The sequence below is a fragment of the Sturnus vulgaris genome, chromosome 8 (genome assembly GCF_052056855.1).
Source record: "Sturnus vulgaris isolate bStuVul1 chromosome 8, bStuVul1.hap1, whole genome shotgun sequence".
Lineage (NCBI taxonomy): Eukaryota > Metazoa > Chordata > Aves > Passeriformes > Sturnidae > Sturnus > Sturnus vulgaris.
Window position 1 is genome coordinate 13,466,972 of NC_142250.1, and position 17,872 is coordinate 13,484,843.

Genomic DNA, 17,872 nt, shown 5'->3' on the forward strand with positions numbered 1-17,872 from the left:
GAGAGGCCAGACTTCAGTCAAATCAGGATCCCTGTGTGACTGCTCAAGCTCTCCTCAAGTCTCATGCAATTAAAAGCATCAATACTGGCACACATTAATGACACAAAGTTAATGCAAGGGCTAATTGAGACCATCTCCCTCACAGGCCATTTCACAGCATTAATAGCACGGAAAGCAGCCGTTAATATGTAATTAAATTTCCGGGATGCATGGGCTATCCAAACCAGGTAGCTGGAACCCTACTTCACACCTTTTAACCTCTCATTACCTCTCGAGCCCAAAATAGCCACTGTGCTTGGCAATTCTGCGTTAATACCTTCCCCTACAAAAGCAAACTGGTACCAAGGAGCAATTCTGCCAGCAACAAAAGCCAGCTCAGTGAAGCAAGCTGCATTTTCTAAGCTTTACTCGTCAGGGAGATACCAAACAACACATTACTAGCTATGCTTTCAGGGGTAAAGAGACCCCTCAGGGGTAAACCACTCACAATTTCTGGGCTCTGAACAACTTATTCTAATATATAATTATATTCCTCTGGCCAAAATTAACAGATTTCATTAACAAAACAAAACATTGAAATTTTAATTCCTTCTGGGTCTTATCCCACACTGCATGAATCGAAAATGATTCAAAGTGAAAATTGCTAGTGTGGGGTTGAGAGAGATGTTTCCACAGTGTTTTAGGGAGAACACTAAGATTTTGAGAGACAGGTCCTCGTGTATATCACCATTACAAATAAAGGAAACCAGAGGTACATTTTCCCATTTTGGGCAAGGGTTTGAGCTACCTCAAGTTTCTGGAACAGTTAGCACTACCCAAATATCAGTCTGAGTATTCATCAGTAGGAGTGCACTCGCCACAGGGCATTTTTAATGCTTTTGAATAAACAGCAGACAATCACTCATGCCAGCCTCTGATAAGAGCAAAGCCAAAGTGTACTGCTGAGAAAAGGCATCCAATTTATCCCTGAACCCACATAAATACTTCTTATTGAACTATCTGTTCCCCTGACAGCAGACTCTTTGGGCTTTTGGGGTTATTTTAAACCTAAATTTATTTGGGTCCTCTGGCAATGTGAAACGAAACCTTTTAGTATTCTGGAATAACAATTGACATGGCAGACTTCCCAACTCCTCTGAGTCAGGGATGAACCCTTTGTCATTCAATTTAAGGTATAAATTTAAAGCTGGTTTCCAGGAAGAGTCTTAACTCCAAATACTGGCTGCATCTGAATCCATCATTCAGCTGAGGCAAATTTTCATTCATCTGGATGAACCATTCCAGCTATTTCCAAACTGGACACATTTTGGTGAAGAAAGGAGGAGGAAAGAAGTGCTAGCCTAGCATTTGAATGGACTGATAATTTTTCGGTGAAAAAAAGTATTTGTTAAAGAACTTTCAGCCTTGGAGATTTGCATTTATTTCAGTTCCAGGTAAATGTTGAGAGTTTTGGTTTTATAACCACATATTAATTCGTCTTCTAAAAGCACCAATGTCCAAAATATTTTTTTGTCCCAATTTAATAGAGAAAGATAAAATAAAATTAAGGCTTAAGTACTGATCCAAAGGGATTCTTTTTCCAGGAATGCTTCAGACACCAAAATACTGTTTTACAATAGAAACTGCAACTGAACTTAGCCACAGTATTAAAAAACACTTTATAAAATCTCTTTTCAAGAGCTCAGCATCCTTGTAAAATCAGGTAGCGCACATTATATGTCAAGGCTATTGCTGTAGAAACCTGAGATCATCTTCTTGATGTGCAGGGATATTGAGTCACTGGTACAGCACTGAAGAATTACGTTCACTTGAATACTCTGTAGGAAGGAGCATCCTTCTGGTTTCTGAACTATCCTCTCATGTGAGAGCAGAGCGAGAGGCAAATGTTTTGCCCACCTCACAAGCTGAGATGTGGGCAGACACAACAATTGCTTAACAAGCTGCTGCAGGAACAGAAAAGAATTAATCAGCTCCCCTTACGCATGATGAGGACAAACAGAGCAATCAATGTATTCTGTCAGGACTATTTTGATGAGGCATTGCATTAGGCACCAGGCAAAGAAAACAGCCAACTCCAAACTTCCTAATAACAAAAATACTCAACTACTGCAATAGGATGACATCAGCAATTCAGAAATCCATAGCACTGGAGCATGCAGAGTGCAGGCAAAACCCAAAAAACCACAGCTTGAGCTGCATTGTGGAATAGGAATGAAATCAATCCAATTCAATACCTTTTTCTAAACTGTGATCTTAAAAAATCATCTTTTCACAAAATGGAATTGGAAAAAAAGTACCATTTTAAGCTTTCCCGACAGCTTCAGCAATCACAAAACATTCTCTCCAGTTAATATTGCAGCTTATTTATCTACAGACAAAAAGTCCTTCCTTTTTTTTTTTTTTAACACGGTCTTGTGTTCTGTCTCCATGTGGTTCTTCACATTTCGTAAGTAAACAGAAACACAAATATCTACACACAGCTAATGGCAGCTGTGTGCAGCCACCTTTTCAGCCAAATCATTCATACCATTTATTCATACCATTTATTTAATTGGTTTTGAAAACATAATATTTCATATTTATAGACATATGGACATAGCAACTGCCATTCAAAAAAGCCCACTTGTATTACAATAAGTTCAGATTCTTGAATATAAATACATTTCTAACATCAGATGTGGTATTTTGGGCTGCAAACCAAAGACAGAAAAGATACAACTTTAGTATTGGTTTTGCATTCTGGAATTGTACCTTTTAAGTCAATGATTTCTGTACATAGCAGATCACCACTGGAGTAGGTTTGCCCTTAACAGTCAAGGTTAAAGTTTCTCTCAAGTCTATTTTACTTTCCAGAACTCAAATTTCATTACTTAACCTCAAAATAATGCTTGAGAGAGTATTGAGAGAGCAGGTCTAATGCTTGGAATTTGTTACTAGAGTTTAAAATCACAAAATTGTCAGCACCTAAGTTGAAGTGCAAAATTTTGAGTCAAGTGTGGAGTCTTAACAGTGACTAAACACAGAAGCATATGTCTGTAAAAGAAAAAGGCAAAATAATAATGAAAAACGCTTTGTTCTCTATTTGTAACAGAATATAAGGAGGTGTGAGGGGATGAAATTTAGCAGGAATAACGACTTGGATATGGCAGGGTAAGAAATAAGCACATGGGTTACGTTGCTTCAGAAGAACTCGGGAACATCACTGTTTCCCAGAGTCTTTGGTCATTTCTTGGAAGGTGCCCAGCCACTCAACAGATAAAGCTGACCCATCTAAAGTATCATTCTGCAACGATGTGATTTTTCACAGAATCACACAATTAACTAGGTTGAGATCATCAAGTCCATTTTGTTGCATTCAACGATAAGTCAAGGAAAAGGACCAGCTCTGACCTCATTCCATTTGTATATTCAGTAACTATTTAGCACGTGGGGAAAAAATACAATCACAGTAACCATATTCTAAGTAAAAATACATTTTTCTTTTTTCTGGATGCCCTCCTGTGTACTTGTGTTTGTCTGAGATGGTTTTGAATACTGCAATGGTAGAGATGTCACAGCTTCCTCAGGCAGCCTGGGCTTTATGGCAGCTAAGGGCAAGTGCAGTTGCACTACAAGTTTTTGTATGCAACACTGCCAACCTCTGACTTACAATAAAATCTGATTCTTGACCTGCTCATTATCTCTGCAGCAAAAACTCCCAATTATTTTGGCAGTAAGTAACCTAAGGATTACTCTGGCATATGCAAATCTTCACTATCTGATCTGAAGAAGGTTGTCAATCAACATCTCCAGAAAATAACGCTCCTGTCATCAGATAGAGCTTCTAAATAAATAGACATCTGAGAGAGTTTTACTCATGCAATTTTTGCAATATGCAGCTTTACAACTTTAATTGGAATTAGAATTTACTCCATATTTACTCTGACAAAAACAGTCATTGACAAAACAATAGCAGCAATCCTCCCAGCCAAACTGGGTCCATTCTTCCCTAACCTCTTGCATTGGGTCAAATTTCAATGGAGAATGGAATTTGCAAGAAACTAATAAAGCGTTCCCTTAGGAATGGAAAGAACAAGGCTACAGAAAAATAGATTTCAAGGGAGCTCTTCCTATTTTTAAAATGTTTTCATGATCACTTTTATAATAATGGTAATGTCTTATAGATATGATAATGAGTGGGTGATTTAGTGACATTTTTATCAATGTGAAAGGTAGAAAGAGCGGAACTAAAGAATGAGGTACCAAGTCTGTGGTTCTCTAAATGTGCAAGAATTCAGTCAGTCACAGTCACTTTAGTTGCTCTACTTGCTCCTATCCCGGCATGGAGGACACACAGCTTCAGCCACTGCCATTTGTCACCTCAGAAAAATGTGTTTAAGAACTTGCTTATATTCTCTATCATTGGTACCTGCTCTTGCCCTGTCTTTCTCCACTGAATATTCCCAGTGGTGCAGGACCTTAAGGGACAATTCCAGTACCAGACAGAGTGGCCGAAGCACAGTCTTTGTTACAGCAGGCATCCCCCATGGCACAAAACCTTTTTCTTCTCCTACCCAACCATTTTCCACTTGTGGTTTGTTACACCTTGAATACACCTACAATTCTGGTTGACTTCTAAGAGCCCTGAATGAGCCCTGGAGAGACATCTTAAACACAGCTGATTATCCATAGTGATGCACTTCTCCATGGCCACTACCCAGTGGTACCAAAATTATTTCTCTTGATGGATTTAGGTCCACAGAGAGTTCAGATAAACACTCTCGTGGATATACTTCATGCTGTTTGAAGGAGATAGCATATGGCTCACAGGTATTCACTGTTCATGCCACCATGCAGAGTTGGATGTGGAAATTAATGGGGTTAAAAGAAGGTTGCCATGATGTTCAAATTTTCAGGGGGAAAAAAACCCCCAAATTACGATTTTGCCTGCAATCAGCCTAAGGAAATATTTCCTAGGCTCTTGGATATGGGCAGCTGTTCTGCTTCATTATGAATTAGAGTCCAGTAAGTCCCTAGTACCTTTAGCACAGTCAGAATTATATATATATAATTAAATCAAATGTAAAAAAAAAAATCTAGAGGACTCATATCTCATTCTCACAGGACCAATCTTATCCAATAAGACCAGGATAAATAACCCAAATCATTTTGTACTCTGCAGAGGGAAACACAGTCAGAACACCTAATGGAAATTTAACTGGTGCAATCATTTGTACTATCCTACATTCAGTTTTCTAATCAAGAATGTATACCTATCTTAGCTCTTTCACCTTTTGCTGTAATTCTTTTCCTAGTTTTCTTGGGGAATTTTGTGTCAATTAGTCAGGATTAAGATCATCCACATATTGCAGGAATATAAAATCTAAAACACCATGACCCCTTTCAGACAGATAAATTTGGCAAATATTCAGAGCATCTGAGCACAGCTTGACACAGAGGTAGTAGTACAAATAATTTAATAACGGCCATTCAAAAGCCCACAAAAACCTTTCAGATTTAGCAAACTAGTTAGCCAACAGTGAGAACCTAAACATTTCTTCCACTTCCCTAGTGACACTAAAATATTTACAGCCCTCACCAACTTCTGTAAAGCTGTCTTCTATTAGCGTCTTAAGAAAATATTTGTATAAACAAACGTATGCATATGAGGGGTGTGAGCATAATGAAATTATTAAACCATACTTTAGAGACTTACAGAGATTAGAAACTAGCAGTGTTTACCCAGAGAAATCTTTGTCATTTAGTGCAAGTAACCCAGCTTCCCTATTTCTCTTGAAAATTATTTTGGGAATCCCCAGGAGGGGTTCTGTCTCTAGCACCAATTTCTGATCTGCAGGGACATGTACTGAGATGATAAACCAGAGACTCAGAAATTATCCCAGCCTTGTTCTGTTAGGAGTAACCAAGAAATGTTTCTCTCCCCAACTTATCTTACGTACAATTTTGTGGCTACAAACATCTTTTCCTTTTTTTTTTCCCCCCCTCTGATGCCAGAATTACCGCCCTTGCCCTTGGTTTCCCCCTCCCAGATAAGCAGCCTATAAAATTGCTGCAAGGAGCCAAGTGCTGCTTCTCACATAGCCAGAGACACACTCCCTTTACTGAACATATTCTGCGTAGAGCATCCTCGCCAGCCTGCACAGGAGAGAGATGATAATGTAATCGCCGAAATGCCGAGGAGCCCCTCCGAGCACAGGCTACAGACAACACGGGGAGGCTCTAAAACCGGGGAGTGCATCCCATATTAAGAAGTAACTTTTGGGCAGCGCGCTGCGGGGCTGGGCGGCAGGCAGGGAAGGCAGCCCGCAGCCACATGGTATATTGTGTCTCGTGTGCTGTACCTCCCTGGCTGTGCCGCTGTGCTCCCGTCTGCCGGCGCTGCTCCCGGCCGTGTGTCCCCGCTCCCCCCGCCGCGGGCTGCGCAATGGGACGCGCTGGGCCCCGCGCCCCGCCAGCCCGCGGCTGTCACACAGCGCCGGCAGCCCGCAGCCCCAGCCACGACCGAGCCCGCTCTGCCCTTTAGGATGACTCACTGGCAGCTGGCATTCGTCTCTCTTTTCCTCATAGTGGACGGAGAACAACCAAAAAGCTACACTGGGCTAGACCAAGGTAAGAGATTTAAGTGTCTTTTTTTACCCCAGGCTTCGAGGGTGCCAGGCTGTGCACGAAAGCTGGCACTGGCACTGGCACTAATCCTGTGGATGTCTGAGCACCTGGCGTTACATGCCATCAGTGCGGTTAACCCTGTGTGTTCACCCAGCTACCCCCGGGGGGAGACGTGGCAGGTCAAAATACAACCTAGGGACTGCATTTTCTCCCCTTAATGCAACTTTTGCGGCTGCGCTACCACCTGCTCCCGTGGATGCAAGAGGCTTCCCAATATTGCCAAATGATGAGGCTTTTGTGCTGTGCTGCTGGGAATGGAGCGTACCAGGCGTCTGTCATGGACTCCGTGTGGATTCATTCCCACAGCAGTTGTTTCATCACTTTAATGAGTTGAAATTCCACAGCCCACAGAAACGCTTCCCTGCCGTTCTCCCTCTCTCTGAGGGGCTCTCGTATAGATGCGATGCATTTTCGGGCTTTTCAAAAGTAGTGCTCGCTGAAAGCACCAGAACAAGTCTGCTGAAGCGCAGGCAGTGCTGCACTACATATTCTGTCTGCATTCCTCTCTGCTTTTTCTGCTGTGAATCAAAAATTCAGCGTTGCAGGAGGGTTTTTGCAAGGACAGTAAATGTCTCTGGCACAGCAATTTAAAGTAAAGAGAGAAGCGGCTTCTCCCCACCCTGAAATCCTGGGAAAATACTCTTCTTCCATTTTTCGAGGAGGTACAGTATTTCTAGCAGAGTTGTCTAAGCAGGTTTCTGCTGGGGCTGATTGACAGCTTTTAGTTGTGATTTTAATGGAAATCTTTCACTGAATGTCAACAGCTTCATTTCTGTCAATCCAATGCTTTTTAGCAAATGGCTTTCTTTGGAGGGTGACACCTTTAAAATTAACCCAGGATCATATTTTTCTAGACCTATAAACAGAGTGAGTGTCAGACCAGCTAGTGCACATTGCAGAATTCCACAATCTTACCTTTGGATTTTAATGGTGCAACTGCAGTGGAAGACATTTGATTTGGTTTACAGGTTTTCTGTACTGTGGAAAGTGTCACAATTGCAACTGAATTTTTCTGTGTTTCCTATGTGTTATTATGGTGTTTCTCTGCAGTATCCTACACGTTCTATTTGATTGGACCTTCTGTCTACTGGCAATATGTTTATTAAGAGTTGAATTTAAAACCCTTTTTTGAAAAGAACTATCCTGACATTACTGCCATGAAAAGGACTCTCTGCTCAAGGAAGATGACAGGTCCCACATTGATCACACCCATGGAGGTGACCAAACAGGAATCAGCAATTAACAAAAGAACACCACTCAGCTTCCCAGAGCCACCAAGACCCACAATCCATTGACCCATCATGAATATTTCTGGAATGAACTCAAACATGGCACTAATAAAGACTCCCCTTAGCTACTACCCCCTCCATGCACTCCTTAAAATAGATTAGGGGTAAAAAGGTGGTTCTTTCAGAGAATTCAGATCTTCAGGAAGAGGTAGGACAACATCTTGATGTGTCAGCATGGATTCTACATCATTTTCCATCAGAATATAGTACAATTTTCCACTTGTAAAAGTAGAAAGCATTTACCAACATTATGCTTTAAGATTATTTCTAGTCATTTAGACAAGTGCAGAGACTTTGATACTTTTTTTAATATTTACTTCTTTTTCTTAGTGTTTAGGTATGGTGCCTGACTGCAAGGGTATCAGATTATTTCCAGGGAAAGTAATTTTAAAGTACAATTCAGACAACAGGTCATTGTGATTCTATTAACAGTTGGTAATATTCGTGTAACTTATTTTTAAATTAAAACCTATTTATTGTACACCACCTCTTAGTCACTTGCTAATGAAGCACATGTCATGGTCTCTGGGGTCTCAGCAGCTATTTTTGAGCCTGTCTGGCTAATGTCTAGAATCCAAAATTATTCTGTTCACAAGTTGAGTTTTTCTGTGTTATTTTCCTTTCTTCTGAGACATCAGTATATTATCAATTCTCATCTGGGTGGCTCCTTTCAGGTGCAATCTTAGTCCATTTAAATGCAGACAATTTACTGTGATAACAGTTTATTGTAACTTAGCAACAAGAGCTAAAAAAATCAAGCTACAGCCATAACACATGCAAACCTTGTATTGTGCTGCCCTGTATTGAGCAAATTAAACCCTTGAGATAAATGACATTCTAGACCAGTCAGTTTAATATCATTAGCTGGGCTGGCCAGTTGCTCTAATTACAGAAGTCAAAGACTGCAGGAAGCAGCTGCAAAGTCAGCACATGTGCAAGGAGCTGTTTGTAAAGCAGAAACACATGCTTTAACTTGAGTCCTTTTTGATACAAGATGAATTATTAAGGAAACGTATGGCATTTGGTATCACTGACAGAAAAATGGTCTGGCTGTGGTCCAGGTGGCAAGACTTGTGTGAGTGGCATGGTCTTTCTGTGAAGCTTCATTTCAGCATAATATTTTCACCAAAATAAGCAAACAATTCCAATGCTGTTTCTCTATGATCAGACTCTTGGGTCATTCATTACTGGTGAGCTCAGTAGTGGAGGACAGCAGAAGGAAAATCAGCACAATGCTACCTACTGCCCTACCTATTTTACTCAAAATAGAGAATCCACTACCCATGAAACATGTTCAGGGAACAATAAGATGCAGAGCTGGTACCCTGGATCTGGGAAGAAACATCCCTAAGACAGAGACATGCTCAACTCTGGAGCCCTGCTTGAGCCTTGAAGACTAAACCAGCCACACATCAGCTGAAGGTAGAGTCAGGCAGCTGCTCTGATGGGTGGCCAGGGATCCCCTCAGCTCTGAGTTTGGCATCCCTCTTGGCATTTCACCTCCAGAAGCAGAATTCAGGAGAGGCAGGAGTTATGTTGTGGTCAGTTAAGTGATTCAGTATTATAACTTATTTCATTTAGAAAATAAAAATGATCAGCCAAGTTCTTCCCCTCAAAAAATCAGCTTGAATAGAAGGTTCTTCAGTTCTTTGGTATTTCTGTATATTTCATTTGAACATAAAGCTCCACCCAAAGATGAAGAGCTCTAAATAAATCAACAAGGTTTTCCACATCAGGAATGAACAAGCTCTTGATAACAACCTCTAGAAAGGTATTAAATCCATCCCTACCACTTGATAAACCATATTCTGCACAGAGACCTGCAAAAATGGATTCAGTTTCATCTCCTTTGAAACAAACATACTTAGCCACTTTCATAGCTCTCTATTAATGTCACTGTAGCTCCAGCAGAGCAGCTGGAGATCTATTCCCTGCACCCTGAACAGTCAGGGTTACCTCCTCCCCACTGCACAGTACTTTGTTACAAGGTAAGCCAACTGCACCTACAAGTAACTCTTTGAACAGTTCTATTAGTCATAATTAAGATGGCATTTCAAGTTGAATTTACACAAGCCCTGTTTTTAGAATAGGGAACACTTTGCACACTTGTTATGTTGCTTTCCATGACCTTCTTGTAACACTCTCTAATCAATTAAAATCAAATCTAATCTTAGTCTAAGACTGAGGATGTTTATAGAGGTTAAAGCAAGGCATGTGATGCAAAACAGGCATCGAGCCCTCGTGATTAGGCATTACCTTTTGAGGGGAGCAGTTTTCTTAAAGTAAAGAAGTCTTAGAATTACAAGATCATAGAATATTCTGAATTGGAAGGGACCCATCAGGGTCATTGAGTCCAGTTCCTGGCCCTGCACAGCACCATCCCCAAGAATCACACCCTGTGCCTGAGAGTTGTCCAAACACTTCCTGAACTCAGCCAGCCTTGGATCTGGGACCACTGCCCTGGGGAGCTGTTCCAGTGCCCAAACACCCCCTGGGTGAAAAACTCTTAGCTGGCATCTTTCAAACACTCTGTAAGTTAGTGATGAATGCACTTGGTGGATAAGAGCTATTACTTTCTTTACCTTCAATTCTTGCATTTTTCAATAAACTTTACCACACTCTTTTAGCATTTTCAGTGCAGTAGAATTTGAACCTTTGACCACTTAGACTAGTGAAGGGTACATCCAACTGAAACATAAAGGAGTAATGTAAAAAATGTGTAGTGTATCTCAGTATATATGTGTGGAAATAGTGTCAGAATCTAATATAAATACAAGGTGATATTTCCAATTTCAATCACAACTGAGTTTGAATAGACTCTCCTTTGAAATAAAATCAGGAATTTTAGGTTTCTGTTTAATTATTTTGTTAGGACTAAAATTAAAAGAATTAAAATCTATATTATTTCTTATATTTATTTAATCCAATGGTCTGTATTTTCTCCAAAATAAAACACAGATTATGCAGATTCCAAGGCACCATTTTATTTCTTTCTTCCTCAAACAAAATAAAAATAATATTGTGTTCATCACAAGGTAGTTTTTCCCATACTCAAGCTTTATCAAATAATCTGGATTTGTGAAAACTGATGTCTTTCAAAACTCAACCAACAGGAAAATACTTTTCTCCTTCATTTCATTAACATGTGAAAAGTCTTTTCACTCAACATCAGCTTGCTTGTTTGTGTTCCTTTGACTGTAATTCAAATCTCAAAAATTATGAGGAAGCTAAGTATGATAGACATGTATTCTCTTTAGGTTTGGAGGCAATTTCATTAGTGAGTTGTTGGCTAGTTAAGGAATGCTGTGTTAAAGACAATCTGTGTGAATAAACTATTGTCCAATAGGAAACACCTCTGAGAGCAAAGAGTACACTCCAGAGCAGGTCTGAATGACACTTCTCAAATGGATGTTAGACATAATCTGAATTTTCAGTTATGCTCAGCAAAGTCTGTATGGCTTTTCCTTCCTGTTTCTCTTCGTGTCTTTCCCAACCTTTTCACAGTAATAGTGTGCATTTGAGAAAAATGTTCTTATTCCTCAGGGCACCAGCAATGTTGGGCAATGTGTAGCAAAGCATGCATCATCCAAGTGATCTGTAGGTTACACAGAGGACAATACCAGGATTCACACGGTGAAGCAACCAGAGTAAAAGCCAAGTAAATGGTTGATTTATAAGGAAGCTTGGAGCCTGGAGCCACACAGTACTTAAAATCATGTTGCAAATGATTTTTTGTGTTGTAGAGATACTGGAGGTTTAAGGGACAGGATCAATGCATCAAGATGTACAAGAGCACAAAGTGTGTGGTGGTAACAGAAAATGAGATACATAACTCTCTGTTAAGGACTTCTTTCCAACTTTTGCAATGGAAAGGCTCAAGTTTTTTCCTAAGCTGCAAACATTAGGGATTCTGTCATGAAACTCAAGAAGATGAAACACTCAAAAATCCTATAAAACTGTGTGCTGTGTACACATACATATGCATGTGTGACACCATAAAAGTTCTAGATCCTAAAGAAGCCAAAAACCACCCTCAAAACAGAAATACAACCACAGCTTTATGAATCACATTTGAGGCAAGGTTCTGGGAAAACAATACATTTAATACACAGGAATAGAAAAGAACGTGGAATCTTTGAGCAGAGGAGCCTTTCTTCGGTTCCTAAACACTTAAAAACTCTGCCTTCCTCACAACCACATCCTCACAACTTTACAACAACTACTGTGTCATGTCTAATACACTGAATACATAATAAACAAGAAATTATCCCATAAAACTCCAGGACACAGTCCAGGCTATGAGACACAGGTCCCTGCCGTGCCAGGACATGGTTCAGGGTTCCTTCCTGGGGACACCCTGTTGGAACCCTGAAGCCTGGGAGTTTTGAGCTTTCTGTGCTTTCTGACACTGACCCCCAGGGGAACACTGCTTTTGACTGGAGGCCTTGGAGAAAGCTTCCAAATTTGAGTGATGGAGTTAGAATCACTGGTGTGTAGTTAAATAGAAGTGTGTGATTGCACATGGTGAAGGGTTTTGAATTTGGGGCTTTAGAATACAGTAATAGGTATGTGACAAGATGGAAGATTTTGGGTATTGTCTCCTTCTGTCTTCTGCCTTCTTCTTCCTATTTTCAGGTAGTAGTTTTTGGTTGGATCTTTAGTGCTGCACTGTGGGTCACAGAGGTTTGGTTATTGGGTCAAAAGTATAAATAATATAGGTGTTAGCTCTTTATTAGACTGTTTAGCTTTTAAAAACCTTGTAACTAGTTAGATTCACTCTCCATTTTGCTTGCTTTTAGCTGGTAGCTAGAAGTGTTGGAAAGCTCTCTGTACTTCAGATAAAATTTAATAAACAACCAAGTCCAAACACGAGAAATTCGTCTTCTAAGTGTTTTTAATCCTGACTCTGAGTGAAAGCAGAAGAAAATGAAGGCAAACCACTGATTAGGTGTTGCAGCTAACCCATTTACAGACACCACCGGGGTGTGTGCAGCAGAACAATGCCCTGCCCTGCCAGGAGCCACCTGGCACTGTGCATGTCCCATCTACTGCTCTTGGAGAGCAAAACAGAACGGAACTGGGCCAGGACAGAACGAAAATAGACAACCTCTGTGTTACCAAGGACTGCAGAAAGCACCTACTCTCTTGCAGTTGTTAACTTCTTTCTAGCTGGTGGCTGATTGGAGAGGAAAGGAAGCAATAGAGAAAGCCTTGCACTTCTAAGAAAGCCAAATATTGCTGCAGCTAGTTTCTTCAGGAGGGAAATGAAAGGAAGAGTTAATTAAACCTGCTGTCTGTGGTTTGAAATATTAACCTGACATTGGTGTTTATCTCGTGTGAAACAGCTTTAATGATTCTATTTACACCTTTACATTTCTCTCCTTGTTTTGCTCACTGTCCTCTGTTGCCACCAGTATTATTACACTTTCAGTAGTAGTAATAAAACAATTACTGAGCCTCTCTGCTGTTTAATGGGTTTGAAACCTCAGGAGCTGAAAATAATTAAGTTGGGTTTTTGTGCTTGCAATGAAGTTTGATATTTGATGAAAACAAAAAACAAAACTAGCAGAAAGATCCATAAATATGAAAGTCAGATGGGACCACTGAATGAGTCTGACTTCCAGCATACCACAGCAACCCTGTCATTTCATCCAATTTTACCTGTGCCAAACCTAGTATCTTATGTAGGTAAGTCCATTATTATAAAAATAGTTTCAGATCTCAAAAATGATAATACAAGCTGCAAGTGCAGGACCTTACAGCTGCTGATCACAACAGAGTGGGATCATTCCTGTCTCTTCACACCAGCTAACTTAAAGCCCCCTACCTTGCAGAACATTCATCTTGTCTAAACATGGCAATTTAATATCAAAATGCATTTCTCACAGAAAGCTAAGAGAAACTTCAAAAAGAAAGGGAAACTGGTTAGAAGACGTGAGCTAGAATTCAACAGAGATGACAGGCACTTCTACCACTTGTTATAAAAAAAAAAAAACAACAAAACTTATAATTTTAGAAGTCTCAGGAAAATTGCAGCCACATCACACTACTAATTTTGGGGGTTTTCTGCCTGAGTAATCTACTTTTTCCTCAGCATTGTTTCTTGGATAACATAATGGGGAAAGAGGCATAACTGCTAGGTTTAACATTAATCAAAAGATCATCAGTGCTCCACCTCAAAAGGTAAATGTAAGTGTTAACTCTGTGCAATTTCTTGCAAAGAGAATGTATAAAGTTGTCTGGAGCCAAATGCATACATAACAAAAATGATGTTTAAATGGAAGGATGGCTTTTACACAGTAGGAGCAAACAGGGCAAAGAGAGACAGCCCTGTGCAGCATTATAGTGGGATTTATAGAGGAATACTCCTCAGTTCCCTCAGCATTCCCTACAGCTGCCTGAAAAATCTGTTTGCAAGATTGTTTCTGCTGATGAATAAAATGAACACAGGTGAGGGAAAAAGGGAGCAATAGAGTACATGTGAAGATGAAGGAAAGAAATAAGAGAAGGGAAAGGGAGAAAGAAAATAAATAGGTATTTTCTCCATCATTACTCTCAACAATTCTGACACTTGTAGTGGATTTAGAGACGAATCAATAAAGAAATAAGGATTAAGATACAAATACATACAAAAGAAAACAAATAAAAATTACAGAATCGTTAAGGCTGGAAAAGACCTCCAAGATCATCAAGTCCAACCTTAGGCCAAACACTACCTTGTCAAATAAACCATGGCACTGAGGGCCACATTCAGTCATTTCTTTAACATTTCTGGGGATAGAGACTCTACCACCCCCCCTGCACAGCCCATTGCAATGTCTGACCACCCTTCAGTGAGTAGAGAAATTCCTCCTGATGTCCACCTTGCCCTGGTGTAGCTTGAGGACATCCTCCCTCATCCTGTCACTGTCTGTCTGGGACAAGAGACTGACTCCCTGGCTCCAGCCACCTTTCAGGCAGCTGTACAGAGTGATGAGGGCTCCCCTGAACCTCCTTTTCTCCGGGCTAAACACCCCCAGCTCCCTCAGCTGCTCCTCACAGGACTCTTCACCATCTCCCTTCCCCTCCTCTGGATACACTCCAGCACCTCAACGTCCTTCTTGTAGTGAGGGGCCCAGAACTGGACACAGATGGAATGAAACAAAGTTCCAAATACCACATTTAGGTGATGTAGCAGATGTCCCCTCCCTGAAGGCCAGGGCTGTCCTATGGTCCATTACTGTGGGCAGGAACTGGAACACATCTTTGGATCTAGACCTTCTGACCAGGCATGTGTCCCTTCAGCTCACAGTGCAGTGGGAGCAGGGATAATGTCTGCTGGGGGTGAGCTGGGGTAAGGATGGTGCTGGTGCTCTTAGAGTCCACATACCAGAGCAGAACACGGTTGTCACTCTGCCATTGCTTTATTGCACACTACAAAATCAATTAAACACCTTTCATCATCCTGTCAATCACATTCTGAAGCACTGCAGGACAAATGGATTTTCTCTGTGACAGTGGGATAGGGATCATGAATTCTGATCCTTCTGTTGGACAGTTCAGTACCCATAAATTGTCAAGACAGCAGAAGCCACACTGCATTTTAGTCTCCCACTGCCAGTGCACAAGGATGTCCATCGAGAAGGAACAGATTAGCACTGATGGTGAAGGTATGGGACAGTGGTTTTTGAGAGGCACAAAAGAAATAAAAGACCTAGGAACAACCACTGTAATACAAGGAACATGGTGCAAACATCTCCTTAGAAATACTGAAGTAGTACAAAGCTGTAGTCTGCTGAAGAAAGAAATACTGAAGAGAAGAAATGTGGGTGCCAGTATATCACTAGTATAAAAGTGGAAAGCTGTAGATCCAAGTGGGGATTTGTCACCTGTTGTGACTCGGAGCCATACTAAATCATTACAACCTCTTTTCCTTGAACATCTCAGATTGCCAGAGCCAAGCTTTCTATGCCAGTAAACCTGCTGGGGATAAAAACTTCTGTGATACTAGCTGAGGATTTCAAATGAGGAAAACCAGAAGAAAAATCAACAGAAAAGCAATTCAATATGCATTATTTAATCTGTTATCAATGTATAGTCACTAAATAACAGCATTGTTTTTATCTTCACATCTGTACTGTTAATTCACAGTGACTAATATCCCATTCTTATAATGTTTCTTGATATGTTTTGACAGCCAGAAAATTGCTCCTCTGCCTGAACTTAGGAAACAATTTATTTTCTGAGGTGAAAATATAAATACAAGGCACAGCAGAAATAGCCCAGTCATCCTTTGGTTAATACGAAAATTAGTGTTACATACATATACCCCTCATTAAGAAACCTACAATCATACATGTCTGTGAGTACTAAACTGCTTAGATAGTTGAGCCTAATATTACTAAAATGGTATTGCTGTTATGATTACATAATAAGGACAGGCACAGAAGAGAAGAATAAACTAAACTGGGAATTGTCCCAGAAATAGGGTAGAAGTAGTAAGGAAATTAAGTTTAAGGTCCCCACTCTGGAATAGAGACTGATGTCCTGTAAGTGGTATCTCAGCCTTCTGTAGTGAGTCTTGTGTAATTCTGTGTTAGTAAACCTTGTGCTTTCATCACCCACCCCCCAATTCTGGTCACTGCCCAGTTCTGACTCCAGACTGCCAGCTCTCACCTAGGCCTCTGTGAATATAAATAACCAAAAGTCTCCAATACACCAGGCAGCAGCTGACTCCAGGGTTTTAAAGGTCAATAATTCCTTTTTAAAAATCAATATATTTGTAACTGGTGTAAAAGCTTCCAACCTAAAAATGTGCTTAAATGGACAATCCAACAGGGCTGTTTTCCAAGCCACATGAATTTTAACAATGCTCACACTTGTCAGTTTTCAGATTGTCACAAGGCCTTTTATAAGGAATGGGGAATTCTGAAGATTAATTCTGCTCCTTTCCAGGAAACTACCACTTCATCATCCCCTATTCACAGTTTATCACAGACAATGGATACTATTCAGCTGTGACGACTCAGGTACATTGAAAAAGGAAAAGTGTGTAAGCAATAACCAAACAATGGCATTTTGCTGTGTCAAAGGAAGTGGGCATGGTGTGCTTAGCTTCCCTGAAAGGAGCAATTTCTTTTAGCTCACTCTGTTCTCCAGCCATTTCTGTAAGAGTCATCACTGTTTCAGAAAAAAGAAGGGATTGTCTGTAATCCAAGAGAAGCAGTTCAAGCTAACTCACTCCCACTTGTATAAATGCTCATGCAATAAGTAAGTATCTAAATGAGTGGAATCACTTGTTCTTCTTCTAGAAACTATTTGTTTGGTAAGCTATGATACATTTAATTTATTATTTATAGACCTAAGCTTTCACATCATAATGAGCCATATCAAGCAGACTTGAATGCTAGCCTTGAAATAAGTGTGATTGGGAAACATACTGGGTTGCAAAGAATTCAGATAATTTGATTTCCCTCTGTGCTCCATCTTTTACTGCATCCACAAGCAGCAATAAATCAGAATAGCTGCTACCTAAAGAAAGCCTTAAAAGAAAGGTTACAGAAGGGTACAGCTCATGCAAGCAACAAGTGTCTCCATGAAAACTGCTCTAAGTGCTGCCTTTGGTCAAGATTTTTAGACTCCAAGACAAGCCTCATAATTCCCTTGTAAGAGGGGTTCACAGAAAATAGGCTAGGGAGTAACATAGGACCCACAGGAACTCAGTTTCCTAAAATTAGGTCAGCACTGGTCTAAAATTAGATTCGGTGTTCTGCTGACCGAACTGAAAAGAGGAGGAGTAATTTTTAATCACAAATTCTTGAGGGTAATGATCTATGTTGCTGCAAGTCACCCAGTACAGGCCACAAACTTGCACAGTGGTTAGCTCCTTCCTCTTCCCAACACTGCTAAAACTCATTTGAAGCCTGAACACAACCAAA

General features: G+C 40.4%; 1 protein-coding gene and 1 long non-coding RNA gene across 5 annotated transcripts in view; one reads left to right on the top strand and one right to left on the bottom strand.

The window, feature by feature from the left end:
- The window catches only part of LOC148222996 (uncharacterized), a 112,864-nt gene extending 106,146 nt beyond the window's left edge, over nucleotides 1-6,718 (bottom strand). Inside the window, exon 1 of one of the 3 annotated variants that reach the window (XR_015805115.1) lies at nucleotides 6,637-6,718. This is a non-coding gene — a long non-coding RNA (uncharacterized LOC148222996). The remainder of the gene's footprint in view (nucleotides 1-6,636) is intronic. The other 2 variants (XR_015805114.1, XR_015805116.1) reach the window with 2 other exon arrangements.
- The window catches only part of RASGEF1A (RasGEF domain family member 1A), a 154,459-nt gene continuing 142,620 nt past the window's right edge, over nucleotides 6,034-17,872 (top strand). Inside the window, exon 1 of one of the 2 annotated variants that reach the window (XM_088168869.1) lies at nucleotides 6,034-6,609. The gene's annotated coding sequence lies outside the window, so the exon portion shown is untranslated. The remainder of the gene's footprint in view (nucleotides 6,610-17,872) is intronic. The other variant, XM_014877996.2, reaches the window with a different exon arrangement.